The sequence below is a fragment of the Anomalospiza imberbis genome, chromosome 17 (genome assembly GCF_031753505.1).
Source record: "Anomalospiza imberbis isolate Cuckoo-Finch-1a 21T00152 chromosome 17, ASM3175350v1, whole genome shotgun sequence".
NCBI lineage: Eukaryota > Metazoa > Chordata > Aves > Passeriformes > Viduidae > Anomalospiza > Anomalospiza imberbis.
In genome coordinates this window covers 8108659-8121930 of record NC_089697.1, presented here as the reverse complement: position 1 = coordinate 8121930, position 13272 = coordinate 8108659, and positions in this window count along the sequence as shown.

The following is a 13272-nucleotide window of genomic DNA, read 5'->3' as shown; positions in this document are numbered from 1 at the left end:
TTTCCAGATTTTTGTATCCGTTGATTAATGTTTTGACAACCTGGCAAATGTATTAATTTCCAAGCTGCCGCCCGCCCACCCCGTCAGCCGCCTCAGGCTCCGCGAGCGCGGCTCTGCTCAGCTCGGCACGGGACGGTGGCTTGGGATGGGATGGGATGGGATGGGATGGGATGGGATGGGATGGGATGGGATTCTGGCGGCAGCCCCATAGCACCGCGCCGTGCCGCCCAGAGATGCTCCCAGCAGGAAAAGCAGCTGTTCTCAGATTAAAATATAATAAAACATGTGATATCCTCCTCCGAAACGAGCCTTGGTGTGGTCATTGTTTTGGCAGGCTGGCAGTGCACCGATGCATGGTCCCCATGGCTCACCCTGTTTTCCCATGAAACTCCCCAAAAATAGAGCCAGGCTGCTCCAATGCTTTCTCTCCAATCCTCAGAGCTGGAAGAAAACTCCGTGTACCGGAGCCTTTCCTCCTCCTGGCCTTCATTGGCTGCTTCCTGGCTCCAGCAGCGGCGGATCTTGCCAAGCCATCACCATGCCCAGCCGGATCCTGCTCGGAGCTGCTGGTGCTTTGCTGGAGCTTCATCCCCCTCCTGTGAATCACTGTATGATTTACAGGGAGCTTTTTTGTTCAATTTGAAAAGGAGAAACAACAATCTGTTGCTTAAAACCCGGTGGCATCCGTTCCTTGAGCGCCGAGTGATTTAAACCAGGCTGATATCACCAAAAAAGGCTGTTTAAAAAAATTTTTAAAAACTGAATAGAAGAAGAGGTTTTTTGTTGTTGTTGTTGGCAAAGAATTGCCTTTTAGGGGAAATGGATATTTAACAAATGACATTAATTTTCAAGCTTCTCCTAAATTAAATTCACATTAGTGTTAACAGGACTCAATCCTGACTCACTTTTTTTTGTTGTTGTTGAATGTGAAGCGCTAATAAACGGGACCACTCCAGGGGCTGGCGACGCGTTCCCATGGAACGCCACAAAGGCGCTTCATTGTCTTTCCATATACAGTATGTAAAAAGGGGGAATACATGGAAAAATGACCTCACTACCTACACGGGAGGGCTGGCGGGCGCCCGGCGGGTGCCAGAACCCGTGCTGCAGCAAACAAACACAACACCAAATGAGAAGCATCCTGTGCCGCCGCTGATGACTATGAAAGGAAGCAGCCGGCTATGGGCTCCATCCCGCTCCGCTCCCTGAAGCAGCCTGGGAGGAAGGAGATGAGGGAAGGGGGAGAAGAAGAAAGCCCTGAGTTATTTTCCAGCCCCCAGCTTCCAGGTACCTTCCAGGCATGGATGCAGTCACTTCCTGTGGTTCAAAGCAGTGGCGAGCAGGCCAGTCCTCGCCCAGCTGCCCTGCCATGCCGGGGAGAGCCGCTGTCCATCACATTGTGGAGCAAATGTGAAGTCACTTTTCTGCAGCAGAAATTCCCTTCTTTCCCCATGGCTCAGGCTGTGCCAGCTCGCCGTGGTTTTTCAATTGTAGGAGGGTCAATTTAGATTAGATATGAGAAGTCGTTAGAATGAGGGTGGTGATGCGCTGGCACAGGTTCCTGGAGAAGCCGTGGATGCCCCATTCCTGGAAGTGCCCAGGGCCAGGTTGGACTGGGCTTGGAGCAACCTGGTCTAGTGGAAGGTGTCCCTGCCCATGGCAGAGGGTTAGAACTTGATGACCCTTAAGGATCTTTCCAAGCCAAACCATGCTGTGATTCATGGCCCTGGATGCTGCTGTGGGGCTACAGCAGGTACTGAAAGCTGCAATGGATGGTCATTCCCATCCATAACTGCACCAAGGACACACCATGTTGAAGCCACAGCCACTGTGAAAGCCCCACCTCGCTGGCCAGGCCTGCCCCAGGTCACAGGGAAACAAAAGGGAAGGGAAAGGAGAGAGGAAAAAAACCTCTACGTCTCCACAGTTACTGCTGCAGCCTCATGGTTTAGCCATGGCCAGGACAGGATTTGTCCCCATCCAAATCCAGGATTTGTGAGACTGGTGGCACAGGGGCTGATCCGGCTCCATCAGGAGGGCAGAGGGCTCAGCTGAACTTGGGAGAGGCGCTGTGTCCTTGCGAAGGTGTGGGCTCCTTGATGGGCTTTAACCACACCACTTATTTTACATATTCCTTTTATAATTCAATGTCTTGTTTCATATCTTAATATATTAGTTCTATGTTTATCCGTATTATTTTTATACACTGGGATTTATTTTATATTTTTGTATAATTAATATTTTAATTTGTTTCAATATTTTAATACGTTACTTTTATATATATATATATATTTATATATACTTTAATATATATTTTTAACATACATATATTATTTTTATCTTTCCCCTGCCCCTGTCCCCGTACAGCTGCTCTGGGGCCAGGAAACCATCCCCCAGTGTTTTCTTTCACTGCATGCCAATGGCTCAGGTGTGACGTGGGACTGGAAATAGCTGGAGCTGACATAGTTTGAGGATGATTTCACTGCCGTTATGGCTCAGGCTGGGGCTGTTACTGCACAGCCCCTTCCGATTTTTATGACTTAATCTCTCCAAAGCTCAAGGCCGGATGGTTTTGGGCTGGGGAGGAGGAGTGAGGGGCTTTTAGCAGGTCGTTACGGCAGAAATATGGAGAAGGTACTTGACAGGTAAATGGAAAACCTGACAGCCCATCCTGCCGGCTTTCCCAGGATGCAGGGAGTGGGGGAGGCAATGCCAGGTCCTACCTGGGCTTTATGGGCAGGTGGCATCTGCTCTGTGTCCCATGGGGGTGCAGGGTGGTGGATTCTACCCGCGTGCAACTGTGCGTGCGTCCCAACACATCTGTGTGCAAACCTGCACGTGTGCAAGCATCGGTGTGCATCAGCGTGAATGGGTGTGCAAGCACCCGTGTGTACCTGCACCACTGCATGCATCCATGCTCACGTCCACCCCTATTTGCATTATCCACATGTGCAGGCATCTGTGTGTGTGTGTGTGTGTGTGTGTGCACATCCCTGGCTATCCTGCATCTGGGCGGTTTGTGTGTGAGCACCTCTGCACATGTGTGCCGCTCCTTTTTGTGCATCTTTTTTGTTGTCCCTTTGTGTGTCTGAGCCTGCACATGCATCCGCGTGTTCCTCCGTGTGCATCCATGCGTGCATCTCTCCGTGGATATGTCTGTGCATACCTGTAGGTGCGTCCATGTGTGCGTGTGCATCTCCATGTATGCATCCCTCCACGTGCCCGTGTGTTTGTCCATGTCTGTGTGTCCATGTGTCCATGTGTCCATACCCGTGTGTGTGTGTGTGTGTGTGTGTTCTGCTGGAGGTTCATGGATCAGCTTTATAGACGTTCTGGATTTTTTACAGCGTTACGGAGCGCTCGATGACATCACCCACCCAAATATTAAAACCTCATGTGCCAGCCAGCCCAGCCCGGCAGTGTTTGGCTCCGGGCTTGCTGTTCCCAAGGCTGAGGCTGTGGCACAGCCGGGGACAAACGGGATGCGCAGGGTGGCAAGTGGCAGCTCCAGGGCAGCCCCGGGCATCCCAACCCAGAACTCACCGTTGGGGTGGGAGCACTGATACAACAGCCTTGATGAATTCATCCTGGCTGGGGTGAACAGGGAATTAGAGCCTCTTGATCCCTGTATTTTGGGTGTTCAGCGTGGGGGCGTCTCTGGGAAAAGGAGCATGCTGCCGATGCTGGTTCCTCACTGTGGCACCAGGCAGCTGCTTTAGACCAAGTGATGGGATTTATATTTTTCCCCTTCTTTCAGAAAAAAAGAAAGATTTATCAAAACCAAACCTGTTTGTGGGAAACAGCGCCAAAACATTTCCTGACTCAAGAAAAAGTGCATTGGGAAAAAAAAAAAAAAAAAAGTTTCCAGTTTTTTTTAGACAGGAGGCAAAACCTTTAGAGAGGTAACAGCATTCTGTGGTGGGAGGTTAACCAAAGGGAAAAGGTTGAAATGCAAAGAAAGGTTTCAAATGTTCCCAGAACAGCCTTTCCTGGTCAAGCAGAAGCAAAGTTCCCAAGCCTTCCCCAACTTTCTTCTTTGCAGCTCAGTTTGGGAAAGGAAATGTTTGGAAATCTCAGTGCTCCTTGCAGACAGGAAAGGCCCCGTTTCCTCTGCGCCATGCCCAGAGCTGCCGGGCAGCAGGAACACTCGGGTGAGGCTGGGTGCCCGCCCCAGCTCTGCTCCTGGCAGCAGGAATTCTCTGTAGGCAGGGGAGGGCAGCTGCCTGGATATTTAACAAATGACTGCTCCAATGGAGCTGGAGCAATGGAGCAGGAGTTGGGGTGTCATAAATATTACAGGTTTTGCAAAAGAAAATAAAAGAAGCCAGCAAGGAATCCTTAATGTGCTCTGGGAAATCTGTGCAGCCTGAAATGCTTCAGCACTTTTATTGCTGTGAAGTTCAGCCTCTACATCCCTCATGGAGCTTCGGTTTTCCCCTGCCAGCTCCCAGCGTTGCCCCCACCAGCCCTCACATTCCTTCCCCTGCCTTAGGACTACCACAAGTCCCTGAACCCTCAGTCCCCAGCCCCACACCAACATCTGCTCACCCAGCACCATGCTGGGGTCTCTGTGAGGAGGACAGGTCCCTGTGAAGGAGGTAGGTTTGGGCCTCATTGTGTGAACCATGAGGGACTTTGGGGGCTTCTTCTCCTCACTGGCTCTGAGCCAACTGAGCCCCACAACATCTGTCAGAACCACTTTGTGCTTCTCCTCTGAGGTGATTCAGCAATGCTGTGAGGTTCCGGGAGGCCAAAGAATCATGGAAGGGTTGGGAGTGTTCTCCAGAGGTCATCTAGTCCAATCCATTCCAACACAACACAACCCAACATGAACCACACAGCACAACCTAATCCACCTACTGCAATACAGCCAAACCCAGCCCAGGCCAGCACAACCCAACACAACCCAGACAAGCCAATCCAACCCCAAAGAAGCCAAGCCAAACCAACCCAACCAAACTGACCCGTTCTAACCAATCTCAATCCAATGTAACCTATCCCAAGGACCCAATCAACCTATCCCAATGTAACCCAACACAACCCCACCAACCCAACTGAGCCTACCTAACCCAACACAACCCAACCAGCCTAACTCAACTTCCTACGCAAATTCTAAAGCAAGTCTCCCCATCGCCTCCCGCACAGCTAAGCTCAACCCTTCCAGGATGTAGCAGCGGTTTTAGTGGGAGCCTCTGCCTCCTCTTGTGCTCGGCAGCCCAGGGAGGCTGATCCCTTCAGGGAACTGAATCACATCCCCCCCACCATCGTGGGAGCGTCACAGAGCGTCTGAAGCTCGTCAGGAGAGTCAGACCAGGCCGCGCGGGGCCGTTCTGGGAAGCCATCCAGCCATCCGCTGGAGAGAGGAGTCTGCCTAAAAATGCCTCTGCTGGCTCCTCTCCACACTCCGACCGTCCCATATGGAACAAATGTACATTTTCCATCAATTGTTTGTATTTTGCATTTAAAGAAAGAAGGGGGAGGGAAAGAAAAGCCAGCAAGCAAGCGGGCCATACATATACGCAAAGCGTTGGTGACAGCAGATAGGCCCCATCGCGGAAAGGGAGAAACACTGGCCGGCGTTCAAGAGACTCAAACGTATGGTATGAAACAATAAATTTTAAGTGTGTTTTGACATATTTGGTGGTCTCTGCCTCATGCTTAATGAGCATTGGTCCACGTTGCGGGGGAACTGCACAGCTCGGGTGCTTGGCAGGCTGTGCCGGGCGGGGGGTCGGTGGCCAGCGAGGCCAGAGGCAGGCGTTGAGGAGGTCCTGGCATGTGTGTCCCAAAGGAACGGGGCACAGGGCTGTGACACCACGGACTGCACTGGCATGCCCGGAGGAAGGGATGCTGTGGGTAGAGCAGTGCCTCAGGGGGACAAGTGGCGATGCCAACTTGCAGGAAGAAGCATCAAGGGGTAGAATTGGGTTAAATTTGGTCAGGAGGGGACACGCAACATGGTGGAGATGTCCCAGAGCAGCATCCTTCACCTCTGCATGGTTTGGGCAACCTGTGCTCCCATCTCCAGGCTGGGTCCCAACCAGGCAGAGCTGCTTTGCCTGCAGGAAAACCGTGGGCTCCCACATCCCATCACCACAGTGAGAAAGCCCAAAGGGGTGGGCAAAGCGGCAGGACAAGGGAGTGCAGCTCTCCCGCATCCCGCGCCTCTGTGCCAGGCTGCCCGGCTCCCCCCGTCTGGCAGGGCTTGATCAGAAAGATGGACATGAAAGTGGAGCTTGGCTCTGGTTTCTCTCTCATTCAGAACATTCAAAAACTATTAACTGTGGTGGGGGTAAGCAGGCAGCTGGTTTTAATATCGTGCTCTTCCAATTGTGTTGGGGTTTTTTTTCCTTGCTTTTCGCGAGCACTTTAAGTGACATGGTTACATGTATTTGATTAAAAAGCTGTAATTCAACGAGTGCATTTTCTTGTACTGTACAAAATGGCTTAAAGACACAGGATTTATTTATGGTGGTCTCCCAGTTTTCCAGCTCTGCCAAAAGACAAGATGACAGTGAATTCATAGGAGGGAGGACAGATAGCAGCAGAGGGGGACATGCAATCTCTCCTGACTTTCCCACTGTGGGGAACACCACTGGGTCATTTCCTCTGCTGTAAGGTCAGCCCACTGCCACCAGCCTGGTCCTTGGGGCCATCCACTGGTTCCAAAAGCACAAGTTCCTTTTGGTGTCCCCAGGACTGGGTCTTAGCTTACAGGAGCTGGCAGAGGGGGCAGCTAGGTTTGTCCAAACTGGCCCCTATCCTGCCTGCAGCAAGATGCTGCAGGACACAACTGGAGGCAGGAGGGGAAGATTTTTTCCAACTATGCCATCCCCTGCCCATGCAGAGATGTTGCCAGCACTGAGGAGCTTGTTCCAATCCAGCAGCTCTATTTCCTAAGGACGAAAAAGCCTTTATGAGACCCCAGCAAGGAGCCATGGCCTGATGCTGCCGAGAGTCCTGGATCATCTCCCGTTAACCCCAACGGGGTTATCTCCCACGGCACAGCCACAGACTGAAGCTCACCCACACCTTTTTGGCTTCTCTTCTTTCCAAGTGATGAATTTCAACCCAAAAAGGCAGGCGTGGAGATGAATAAAGAGCATGGGGCTGCTCTGCAACCCCTCAAGCACCAAAATTGCCATATCTCCCCACTCTGCTGGCCACCAGGGGCTGTGGCACGGTCCCTGCACTCCATCACATCCCTGGGCTTTTTGCATTCCTCTGGCCTGGAAAGGAGGTGTGTGCCTGTGCGTGTGCATGCAGCGCTGACCCCACAAACCCGCTCCACCCAGCACAGCTTCACCTTTCTCACCCAGATGTATAATAAAAATCTGTAATAAAAATAAATCCAAAATACTTGCACCTCACCTGCCTCAAAGTCCCTGATGCGCAGCCCCGGGGACATGGACACCAACCCCAGCATCACTCAGGACCACCCTGGGAAATCCCGGCCTCCCCCATCCCTGCCTGGGGGGCCGGAGCCTGCCTGGCTGCTGGCCATGCCGAGCCGAGCCGTGTCTCTTCCTCAGCTCACTGCTGCCCAGGGATCACCTGCAGTTCAGTTGATTTATGAACGGAGAATTTTTCGAGCTCTGTTTCCTTTTCATTGTTGTTTCAGTTGCTGCGCTCGCTTCCGCCTGCCTTTGAATAACTCCTGCCACGCTGTGAGCGGTGAGAAAGGCACCGAGTAAACACTCACACTCAGCCCAGGAGCACGGGGCAGGAGCCCCGAAAACAGGGGGACACTGGTCTGCCCACTGGCTGGTCCTACCTGCGGCAGGAGGCTGCTGAGCTCCAAGTGAGCAGAGTTCTGAAATGGATCTCTCTTGTCTCAAAGCTGCAGTTTGGGATGGGGTAGCCACATCCTAACCTCCTGCCCTGTGACACTGCTCCTGGGAGGTGGCAGTCCCATGGGGATGCTGCTCTCGCATGCTGTGGCTGGGGACAAGAGGGTTGTGGTGGGTGGTTTGACTGAAGGGACGCTAAAATGTGATTTTGGGGGGGGGGCGATTCATTGCCCCATAGAGGGCAGGGTCCCCCCACCCAGGGCTGTGCCCCACCCGGCTTCATTCCTGTCCTTATGCCCAGCTGAAGCAGAGGCTCCCACTGCGGTACAGAGACGATGCTCTCTAGGGAGCTTGGGTTGATTTACAGCAAAGCCCTTGAAAAAAAGAAAAACAGAAGTCAGGAAAGGAAAGGAAAGGAAAGAAACCCCATCCGCAATCTCAGCGCAGCCCAGGACCCACGTCCCCGCTGCTGCCACCTGCCATCCCCCTTCCCCCTCCCTCCCAGCCCCATCCCGGGCCACCGAGGAACCCCCATCCCGGGCGATGGGCAGCTGCCCGTCCCGACCTGCGCCCATTGTCCTGCCCTTCCTCCCCGCGCCCCTCGCCCCCCGCCGCCGCCCGGGGCCGGGGGGAAAACAGGAAGCGCTCCCCAGCACGCTGCTGCGGAAATGAGACAAGCGGGCTGGAGCGGCGGCGAGGACGGCGGGAGGAAGCGGACGGGATATTTGGAACTGACGGCGAATTCTTGGGCTTATCTCTGCGCCGCAGAGGCTCAGGAGTCCTTACAAAACAGCGCCCAGCTGGAGCGAGGCCCGCGGCTGGGGACGCGTCCTCGTCCCCAGCGCCACCCCTGGTGCCCGGCTCGGCTGCGGGATGCTGGTGGCAGGGAGGGGACACGCATCCAGTGTGGTGGGTGGCACCTGCGTCCCATCAGTGATCACAGAAGGGACCTGACGCCCCGCTGCAGTGTGGGCATGGGCAGCCCCCGGGTGCCCAGGTTGGATGTGCCATCCTGACGCAGGATTTTGGGGGTGAGGGCACTCCCCAGCATCCCTAAAGCCTGTCTAAAAATCCGGCTGGTTTATGAGCCCCCAGCCACGAACTCCCCCTTTCCCATGGGAAACCATTCCCTGTCATGCCCACAGTGTGAACTGGGACACTTTTAGCCCATCACCTTCCCTTCCATACCCGCAGGCACCAGCGGCAGGGCTGGGGTGTGGATGCTGGTCCCCTGCCTGCCCTGCCTTCCCTGCCCACGAAGGGTTACAGCCAGCCCGGATTGCTCCGATTTCACCCTTCCATCTGCTGCTGGCCTTTTTGGTGGGTTTGAATTATTTTTCATAACAATGCTGTGATACTTTATATTCGGCACACCCCAGCTGGGGAATAGAAAGCAGGTCCGGGCTGGGAGCACCCGACCCAAAGGCAAAGGTCTCTGCAGTGCTTCCTAAAAGCTGGAAGCTGTCCGCTGCAGGCATGGGAGAGGGGCTGGGGTGGTGGCATCATCCCGGGGAGCTGGGGCTGCTTCCAGCACCCAGGGCTCCCCAGTTGAGCTTTGATGGGGTCAGTCCTTCGTTTATTAGTTGGTGGTGAAAATTAGGCAGGAGCCCCGCAGCGGGAAGGGGAAGGCAGCTGGAGCACCCCAGGGTCAGCGCTGGGAGCGGCTCGAGGTGGGTATCACCTTCCTGCAGTGTCCCTAACCTGGTGGGGACCCCGGCCGAGGACACTCAGCGCGGCGGCTGCAGGGAGGCGCCTGTGGAGCCGGAGGGCGCTGGCGGTGGGGCGATGCCTGCGGACGGGACCCGCCGAGGAGGGCTGCCGCGGCCAGAGGAGCCAAATTTGCTGGCTGGGCGGGGGAGGGGGGTGGGGGGCGCAGGGTGTGACGGGTCACCCTGGCAGAGGCTGAGACTCCTCCTCTGCGGGGAGGAGGACAAAGGATGGAAGCGGCTGCCCCGTTGCAACACATCCCCGGCGAGCACAATGGAAATGCCATCCTCCGTCTTGTGAAACAGGAACCTCATATGATCTCGCTGAAGGCTTGGGGACACTCTTGTAGGTCTGAGCGTGACGCTCCCCGGGCTCCTTTCTGTACCCGCAGGGGGATAGGGAGAGTGGGGAGTCCCCCAGAGCATCCCTGCCCTGGTGAGGAGCGTACTGCCACCACTGTCCCCTGTGGCACGCTGGACCCGCTGACAGGAGGAAGGTGAAGCCCTGCCACTCAGCCTGGGGCCAAAACACCCCTAGGTTCCCCCGCAGCCCCACCAAAACACCGTCGTATGGTTCCCCCACAGCCCTGCTGAGCATCTCCCTCCCACCCTCCTCGAGGACTCCTAAATAAACTTCGTTCTCCCTTTATGTTCTTGACCCCAGGTTTAATTAGACCCCCGTTTCCTGCCTATATGAAAAATCACTTCCCCGAGCAGGTGGCTGCGATGCCGCGGGGGCTGCTGTTGTTTTCTTTGGGGCGGGGGGAAGGTGGTAAATGGGGGGAAGAGTTTGTTGTTTATTTTTATATTTACAAAGCGCAGCTTTTTCCTGGTGCCGGGCATCGGAAAAGTGGCAGGATGTGACCTTCATCCATCTCCTCCTTGCTCACACAATACGGCCGCGAGCACCGCGGGCCGTCGCCGGCTTTGTCCCCCCGCGGCCGGCGGGCACCTCCCGCGCCGCCCCGCCGGCACCTGGCGCCCGCCGGCACCCGGCACCGCTGCCCCCCAGCTGGGCCCCGCCGCTCACACGGGGAGAAAAAGGAAAATAGGAAAAAAAAATAGAAAAAAATAATAGCAAGGTTGCCGGTTTCCTCTCTGGAAAACAAGCTGGAGCTGAGCGGGACAGCAGCGTGGGAAGGAGGGAGAGAGGGGTCCCCTTGAGTCCCTTGGGAGCCTCCCCTTCTTGGGGAGTGGCCTGGGCACGCTGCCTCCTCCTTCACTCCGTGTGTGGGGCAAAGCAGCGTTTTCTGACCAGGCCTGGGGCAAATGAGCCCTGTTCTGCAGTGCATGGGTCAAACACACCTTGGGCCCCATCCAGACGCAGTCCTGGCATAATCTGGGGCAGAAGGCAAGGAGGGGATTCAGAAAACATCTGGTTCCCTCACCCTGACATCGTGGGGAGCACCCAGCAGGCAAGAGCCCACCCAAACCCCAGCAGAGACTCGCAGAACGGGTGCTGCTCTCTGTCCTCATCGTTTGGATCATCCCGATCCTGCTGCGATCGCTATGGGGGCTGACCAGCAGAGCCAGCCCAGGTGTGGAGCTGGCAGTGCCCGGCCTCCCTGTGCCCAAGGCGGGATGGATGAAGACGTAATGGAGTGAGTTCTCCTTGTTTTCCTTCTTCCCACGAAGCACCACGATTCCACAGCCTCTCGGTCTGGGGAGGGACACGCTCCGGCCCCGGCCCCACCCGTTTGAGCAGATCAGAGTCTGTGGTGATAAAGCTGCAGGGACAAACATCTGATGTGACCCCAAACCAGCACTGGCACCCACCGGTGGTACTTGCTGGTGGCAAAGGAATTGCTGCAGGATTTTACAGGGACAAGGTCTGTCACCCCAGAGCACCTTCCCCAGAGGGTCCCTCAGCATGGCTGAGCTCCATGTGGAGTAGCCCAAGACCTCAGGACAGCTCTGTCCAGGGGGCTTGAACAGGGGCTGGCACAGCCAGTGTGACTCCCCAGTACCCTCCAGCACTGCAGTGGCAAAGCTGAACACCGCCAGCTGGCACGGGGCTGGCATGTCCCAACCCCCTGGTCCCAGCCCAGATCCTGGAGCAGGGGCAGTGCTAGAGCATGGCATGGCACAGCATGGAATGGCACAGCATGGCACAGCACAACATGGAACGGTGTGGCACAGCTTGGTGTGGCATGACACAGCGCAGTATGGAGTGGTGTGGCATGGAAAGCATGGCACAGCGTGGCACAGCGTGGCACGGTGTGGTGCATCCCCAGGGCTACCCTTGCTCTCACAGAAAGGCCACCTAGAGACACCTCAGAGCCCCTTCAGTCTCACCCTGGCCAAGCATCCGGCAGCAGAGAAGGGGGCTCTTTAATTTCTCTTTAATTCCCCAGCATCCCCCATCCCATGAGCTGGTGAGCCCCCACCCTGCTCAGGACCCCAGGCAGGAGCAGGTGCAGCCCCAGTGGGGTACAGCACCCACCAGCCCAGTACAGAGCACCCTCAAACCCGCTGGACCCCCACCCACGGACCCCAGCAGGTGTGCTGGGCAGGGGGTGCCCACCTGGGCACAGGGCCGGGTGCGCTCACACCAGCGCTGGCCAGCACAGTTGGTTATCCTTACATTTGGCATCAGCTGCTTCCATTGGGCTCCATAGGGGAGGGAGAGAGAAAAGGAAAACTCAGCTCAGGGCGATTTAATAAGTTCAGTGTTACGAGCTGGGGAAAAGCTGTGGAACACACAAGTGGTAACGCAGGATTAATCTTTCCTTTAGTCTTGGGAATTATGTTTTCATTAATCCTAATTTTTCCAGATGTTTCACTCCTTATACCATGTTCTTCAAAGCCTCTGTGGCTGCAAATTCTAATGAAGCCATGAGAACATTTTAAAGAGAAAGATTCAAAGCTTAAATTGCTTCCTTTTTTTTTTTCCTTGGGTTTTTCTTTTTTTTTTTTTTTTTTTTTCCCCCCTCCCTCTTTTCCCCCCGGTTGGGCTGTCGGGGAGTGCATGCGTGTGCGGTCCCAGCGCCTCCACATGTTGTGTTACACAATGTGCTAACAAGATGGAGAAGGCCACTCGGACCGCGTGATGCCGGGGTGACGTCTGTCGGGCTTTGTGTCCCCCCCACCCGGCAGGACCCGGCTGCGAGGGGCTGGGGAGGAGGGGGCTGGCCCCCTGCCCACCGCCTGACAGCCGGCACCGGGGCTCGCGGGGTCACAGCTGGTCCGAAGCTCCGAAAACATTCCCGGTGATCACTCCCGGCTCGTTAAGGCAGCAGGAGGATGGTTGTTGTAGGACCTACGGAGGGGATGGAACAGAGTTGGAGCTGCACAGGTAGCCTGGCTTTCTGGTAGGGTCTTTAGGGAATGGGGAATTTTGGGGTGCTCCAGGCTGGAGGGAGCTGGGGCTAAAGAGTGATGCCCAGGTCGGAGGTGTTCAGCAGTTTCTTCCCATCACACGGTGCTGCTCTGCAGGGTTGGATTTGGAGCTCCTGCTCCCTCCTGCCCAGCAGCAGGTCCCCAGCACCCATCTGGGTGCCAGTGCATCACCAGTGGGTGATGGGAGCACCCAGCCCATCCAGTGACACAGCAGCATTCCCAAACCTTGCTCCCCTTCAGGTTTCTCTCTCCATCCATCCCCAGCCCGGCACAGCCGCAGGATCCAGCCGCCACCGCCCGGTATCCCCTCCTCGCCGGGAGCCCTCGTCTGACGCAGGAGGTCAGGCAAGATGATCGTAACAATCTTCCCGGCCTCCAGCACCCGGGATTCAGATCCATGTACTTATATGGCCTGCAGAACGTGGTGGGAGCATGAC